Below are 7,286 nucleotides of genomic sequence, written 5' to 3'. Positions count from 1 at the left end.
GCGTAACGGTATCTTTAGTGTTCTGATGGTTTTCTCCTCCTTCTCCAGACAGGATCCCTTATGGTTCTTGTCCTCGGGAATGAGAGAGGAGCAGTAGATAATGTAGTATGTTTATTTAAAGGGGAGTTTGAAAGGCAATTCACTCCTCTAAATTCACGATTCACAGTAGGGAGTGCGTACCGTACTCACATCCATAAAGGGGTGTGGAAAACGTATAAAGGTATCTTTCGTTTGGTGTGTTGTCATACACGGTCACACTCATGCAAGTTTAGGTGTAGAGAAGGGAAGGAATGGGCGTACCCAACTCACACTGCACAATGGAAGAACTTGTGTGTAAAGGTATCTTTTAAGATGGTCCCACAGATTCTAGGTGCTCCTTATTCTAAGGTCTTTTCCTCTCGTTTGGTACATGAAGAGAAGCGAAGCATGGTGTCATAAAGTGACACATAAAAAATTTATTATACAAAAAGGAATAATTTAAAACAACATAGGAACTGCCAATGAACTCCAGGTAAGAGAGGGGGGTACAAACGGGTGGAAAGATGTTCCTATGTTGTTTTAAATTATTCCTTTTTGTATAATAAATTTTTTATGTGTCACTTTATGACACCATGCTTCGCTTCTCTTCATGTACCAAACGAGAGGAAAAGACCTTAGAATAAGGAGCACCTAGAATCTGTGGGACCATCTTAAAAGATACCTTTACACACAAGTTCTTCCATTGTGCAGTGTGAGTTGGGTACGCCCATTCCTTCCCTTCTCTACACCTAAACTTGCATGAGTGTGACCGTGTATGACAACACACCAAACGAAAGATACCTTTATACGTTTTCCACACCCCTTTATGGATGTGAGTACGGTACGCACTCCCTACTGTGAATCGTGAATTTAGAGGAGTGAATTGCCTTTCAAACTCCCCTTTAAATAAACATACTACATTATCTACTGTTCCTCTCTCATTCCCGAGGACAAGAACCATAAGGGATCCTGTCTGGAGAAGGAGGAGAAAACCATCAGAACACTAAAGATACCGTTACGCGAGGGAGACATCACGTTCTCACGTGAGTACTGGTACGCACTCAGCAGCTACCATCTCGTTAAGACTTCATTTAAAGACATTTCCATCATTTCTTACACGTCTACTACACTATCAGCGGCTTTTTTTTCCTGTCTCTGTGTCTTCTATTATTGAGGATAAGAATTATCCCGATACCCCGGACGCGAATACAGGAGAAAACTCGGAGAACAACTGTTTGGGACACCCCTAAGGAGAATTTTACTCCACAGTGGACGTGATCGTGAACATTCATTCCAGTATCAACTCGGAGAACTAGAAATTAAGACACAGACAGGAAGAAAACGGTTCTACATATTGTAACAACACCACGTAACCCATACTTTATTAATTTTCTCTTAGACACTGTACATACCTAACTTCATCCCCCTTAGTAGTTTATCCTGACGAGCGCAGACGTGATCTCTCAATTTTTTTGTGTATTCATGTTCTAGGGAGTTGAGTGACTCCCTGTAGATATCACCACTGCGACTCTCGAGGGCGCGGCAATCCTTCAAATAACCTTCTCGACAATGTCCACATATGCCTGAAGGTATGCTAGAACCCTGGAAATTCTGAAAGATTTTGGGTCCATAACTCTTCCATTACACCAATAATTATAGGCTTGCTATATTTGGTGGTAAATATGAGCCGAGGAAGTCTTTCCTGCTCTGAACATTGTTTGGTTTTACCCGTGAGAATCCTCTTGACTTCAGGATATAGGGGGTAATTCCAAGTTGATCGCAGCAGGAAATTTTTTTAGCAGTTGGGCAAAACCATGTGCACTGCAGGGGGGCAGATATAACATTTGCAGAGAGAGTTAGATTTGGGTGGGTTATTTTGTTTCTGTGCAGGGTAAATACTGGCTGCTTTACTTTTACACTGCATTTTAGATTGCAGATTTAACTCACCACACCCAAATCTAACTCTCTCTGCACATGTTACATCTGCCTCCCCTGCAGTGCACATGGTTTTGCCCAACTGCTAACAAAATTCCTGCTGCGATCAACTTGGAATTACCCCCATAGATTTCAAGAGCCACGTCGTAAAAGACAGCTGATCCAGGTGTCTTGTGATAACAAGGACCCTGTATTAGCAAATCTGGGCATTTGAGGAATCAGATATGGAGTATCCCTCGACATTTTCTGCCGAACTGTGTACCAGCGCCTTTTGGGCTAAGCCGGAGCTATAAGAATCACGGCACCCTTAGCTTCTTTTATCTTCCTCACTACCCTGGTAGCAGGATGATTGGAGGAAAAATATACGGCACTTTTGTTGTATTTTCCCCACCATCCTGGGTAGCTGGATGATCCGAGGATACACATAAGTGAAATGAAATTCCCACTTTATTGAAAAACGTACACAAAGATCACTACCTGATCCCTTGTTCCTGACACGTGTATGGGTCTTTTGACGATGGGACGTCCTGAGATCTATCTCTGGCTAACCCCACTTGTCTACCCAAGTCTGAAAAGGCTTTTGGGTGTAGAGCCCATTCGCTTAACTGAATGGCGTGTCGACTGTGAAAGACTGCTCTCCAGTATAGGACTCCTGGAACGAATACTGCGGACAAGGCTGGAAGATAGAGTTCTGTCCGCTTTAGTATGTGACTTACCTCCTTCCTTGCTGTTTAGCTGCGTGTTCCTTTCTGAAGGTTGAGGTACACTATTGCCATTGCCTTGTCCCTGCGGAACTGGACTGGTTTTCCTTTAGGAGTGTCCCTTACCCGAACCAGGATCATGTATATGGCCCGTAGTGCTAACAGGTTTATTAGCAGGCAACTTCCTTCTGTGGTCCATAGTTCCAGAATATTAATCTTTCAGACAATGACCATCCCCAGCCCTGAAGACTGGCATTTGTTATCAGGAACTCCCAACCTGATATCCAACAGGATTGTCCCCTTGTCTAAATGGGATATCCGTAGCCACCAGGCTAACGACTTTCTTACCTTCTGTGACAGTACCACTTCTGTTGGTTTCCTGTCCATCTGGCCCACATACAACACCTAGTATTCACAGGTGGTCTCCCATCAGAGATTTTAATCAGGCACAACACTGGTTAACTTCCAACATCCGATGAGATTGGACCCATCCAGTGTGATGCAGCTGTAGACACAATCAGAAGCTGCAGAAGTCTTGAGTGGAATTGCTCATACTTCACCATGTCAAATGTGGACAACATCAAACCCATAATTCGCATACTGCATGAATTGATATTGTTTGACTGTGTAACACCTCCTGAGTCCTTGACTGTACCTTGGATATCTTATCCTGAGGTAATATTTTCTGCAGGCTTTGATTCAGTTCAGCCTTCCTGTGAGTCACCCATTGTGACGGAACCAGGGATGACCTTGCCCCATTTATGAACCACCCGTACCTCTTCAGACAAGTTATTGTCTGTTCGGAATGGCACCGAAGCCTTTCCTGTAATTGTTTCAGAAAAAAAGGGTGGTTGAGGTATGGCCATTTTCCTATCCCCTGCTTGCGGAGATAAACTTTCATAATTTATTTTGGAACATACTCTGGGGATTGTGGTTACCCAAAGGGTAAGACCTAGAACTGAATGTTGCTAAAGGATGGTTAACCTTGACATAACACTGACGGACAGTGCTATAGGAACCTGTAGTTAAGCATCCTGAGTATCCAGTGATACTACGTAATCTACTGGCTCCTTACCCAACTATGGAGTGCTTCCATGTGAACTGTGGTACCCAAACCTATCTGTTTAGTATCTTAAGAGATTGAGAATGGAGTAAAGAATCCTTCTGAATCAACCTCAGGTTGGAGTAAACCCCCTGTCCCCATTGTGCATGGGTTACCGGGATGACCACTCCTGACAAAAGCTATTTCTGTACTGCTTCTTGCAATCCCCTTATCTTCGCCTCTGCCCGAGACGGGCTGGAGCCGAAGAATCTTCGAGGAAGATGCTCTTGAAAAGGAAAGCATAAACTAGAGCTACCACCTCCGTGCAACCTAAGAGGTTGGCCCTCTACCCTGGGATCCCCCAGAAGGCGGCCTATACCCTCTGGTTTGGAATGCTGGCCCTCTGGTCGCTATTACGAACCTATTGCTTTTCCTTTATGACCGAAAAGGCCGAAACTAGGGGTTATATGTGGAGGGAAACGTGACCTTCTTGTAGTCTGCGTCTAACTCCCCACTATCTGCTTACTCAAACAGAGACTTCAACCAAATTCAAGTTCCCAGAACCTTCTTTGATTCTGAATCAGCTTTGCCTGTATTAAGCAAACTGATCTGTTAGCAGCCATTGTTGAGGTTGATGCCCCAAAAGCATAACCCATATCTGTGCTGCCTGTTATGTAAACTTATATGGGATTCCTTACCTACAGCACCTGGTATTCCCAGGTGGTCTCCCATCCAAGAATGAACCAGGCCCAACACTGCTTAGCTTCCAATATCAGATGAGATTGGACATATGCAGTGTGACACGGCTGTAGATCCTGCAGGTACTGAAAATCTGTCTTCCAGTACCTCAGCCCAGGCAGCTATTTGCTTTCATGGAAGCTGAAGTCATGGCTGGCCTTATGACTGCCCTAGACAGAGACTTTTTTTTTTTTTTAAACCATTACTCCTGATGTTGATGGCAGAGGCCATATAGATTTTTGCACTATCCAATATGCATATCTATTTTAGGAGGCACTTCCCGTTTTCAGTCCCCAGCTGGCAAAGGATATTGGAATGTAGCCCAAACATTTTCCCGATTCTCAGCTGTTGGTGTCCACCATGAGGCCCTACCTGTTTTGGGACATTAAAATACGGGTGCCTTATTTTTAACCAAGGCTCTGCTGACTCTAAGAACAGCTAGCCTTTACTGCTCTTATTGTTTCAGTTTATTCACTGAGCTGATACCCTTTTACCTGTTCTTTGTGTGCCAAAGTAGAGTATATAGAGCTTTCATCATCTGATGATCATCATGTGTAGCCTGTGAAGTGGATGATTTATTTATACTCGGTTTATCATCTTGTTTGGAGAAGCTGTTGGGTATATACTGTAGGTAAGGAGCTGCATGTATGGGTTAATGAACCCTATTTCTGGTATTGAAGCTGTAAGAATTAACCTTCCAGCTAAACTTAGCAAGGTTTGTGCAAACATCGTATCTATACCTGATGTAGACCAGGGATGTATTATGCTGAACAGCAAACATTTTACACATAAACCATGTACCAGATCATAGAGGATAATACAGTTTTTACAAACATGATATGAGTGTTGGTGTTACTGTACGCTTTGCTGCTTTTAGACATGATAATTATCAGCACTTTCACAGTATACTACACAATTTGTGACTGTAACCACTTTATCTCTCTAAAGTGATATCAAAATGACCCTCCCATATTGAGGATCAGAAGATCAACTGACAAACATATATAAAGTCAGCAATCACACTAGCAGTCAGTCACGTTATATATTAGTCATATGAGCATACTATCAACTACAAACACATTGTAAAGTATGTAGGAGTACATTTACTGAATTCTGTTCTAGACAGATCTAAACGTATTCAGGCGCATTGCGTAGAAAACCACAGTAATGTGCACAGACTCATATGCAATAGGCACTAAAAGTTAACTATTCATACTGACAAAAGTAGATAGAAATTTAGTGTTGTATAACCCGTACTCAATAGAGTGGGATACAGGGAGACTCACCCCACTTCCACGATCGATCAATATGTTAGCGAACGCTGAGTGGATCCAGATGTTACTAGTGTACACTGCCGCTCCGGGAACTTTTAGTGAACACAGACGCGCTGTGCATGCAGACGCATCGGTCATCCGGACGCCTGTACTGCGACCCGGTCTCCTCGCGGTAGCGCTTCGTGTACACAGACGCAGAGGCCTATGCTGCGACCGAGACCCCTCGTGGTAGCGTCTGAGACGGAAGTGAGGCACTCAGTTCATGAAGGGAGACCGGCGGAAACTGGTCATGAACTGGGGGGAGGGGCGACCAGGAGAGCGTCTGACTCCCAACCGCTGACATCAACCCTAGGGATCGCGGCCTCATACTAATCCTGGAGCCTTATGATCCCTAAGGCCTAGCGCTGGAGCACCCGGGGTGGCGGCGCGCCAGCTACTGTTTGGTAGTCTCCTCCCAAAACAGTGCGGCTGTGTCCGTATTCCCCTTCTAAGTGGAACCAATGCCTTACCTTCTCCCCGTGCTCCGGCCACAGCCTGGTAACGTCTGCTGGACCTGCTAGTATATCCGACACAGACGCCCATCGAGACAGCACTTGTACCATGGGTAAGCGTTGTTGCGACCCGGAAGAGAGTTGTTGGAGCGACTCTTTCCGATATGCGCGTATGATGCTGTTAGGAAAGATCACTCAGAAAGCATAGTAAGACTATAAAAATAAATTAATAAAGCTTAGGGCTGCCAAAAACAGCAGCCCTGTGACCATGGACCGGCTCCTGCTGCACCAAACAAAAAACTGATTTGCCTGAGCCAGTGGGCGGGGATATATGGATGGGCCCGTTGCATCCTGGGAGGACTGAAAGCTTGTGATCGTTTGGTGCCAATCCGCTGTCGCTCCATCATATTCCATTGTTATCCTGTGGATAACTTGTGGACCCTGCCGGAGAAATAGCAGGTCCCCTGCCTGTGGCCAGTAGATAGGGAAGAAACATGTCCGCCCTGCGGTATATGCCACACATATGCCAGAGGCTGGTGATCTGTCCACCAACACTGTGGAATAGGTAGCAGACGAGGTGGTAAGAGTAGACGTTGGTGACAGGGTAGGTTCTAGGTCATTAGAGGGCAGGTCTGACAGGGCAGAAAGATACCAGGCAGAAATGACAAAGGTGCAGTGCTTGGGTATAGTGTGCGAGGGGGTAGAGGTAGGGTCAACCAGGAGCTGTTCCAGGCCCACAGGCCCCAGGCAGGTAAAGCTCTACAGACGAGTTGCCCCTGACTTTAGTTCTGTAATGACACCCCTTACAGATTTAACTAGGAAGGGCCTTCCCAACTCAGTGGACTTTGCAGCAGCTTGTGAGTTGGCATTCCAGTCATTGAAGGAGGCTCTGATACAAGCTCCAGTGCTGCTGGTGGAAACGCATGACCCGAACATTGTGGTACAAACTAATGCACCACTGCACAGACTGGAAGCAGTACTGAGCCAGGACGGGCCATATGGGCAGGAGCACTCTGTGTCCTGTAACGCAAGATACTGCTATGGCGGGAGGTTGGGTATGCCACAATTAGGACACATTGGCTGCCAA

General features: G+C 45.3%; 1 pseudogene; it reads right to left on the bottom strand.

The window, feature by feature from the left end:
• Positions 1 to 4,391: 4,391 nt before the first annotated feature.
• On the bottom strand, positions 4,392 to 4,510 carry LOC134912136 (5S ribosomal RNA; annotated as a pseudogene).
• Positions 4,511 to 7,286: the final 2,776 nt, after the last annotated feature.

Source organism: Pseudophryne corroboree, chromosome 4 (assembly GCF_028390025.1).
Source record: "Pseudophryne corroboree isolate aPseCor3 chromosome 4, aPseCor3.hap2, whole genome shotgun sequence".
Taxonomy (NCBI): domain Eukaryota; kingdom Metazoa; phylum Chordata; class Amphibia; order Anura; family Myobatrachidae; genus Pseudophryne; species Pseudophryne corroboree.
Note: the sequence above shows the minus strand (reverse complement) of the source record. Positions and strands in the feature narration are given on the sequence as shown.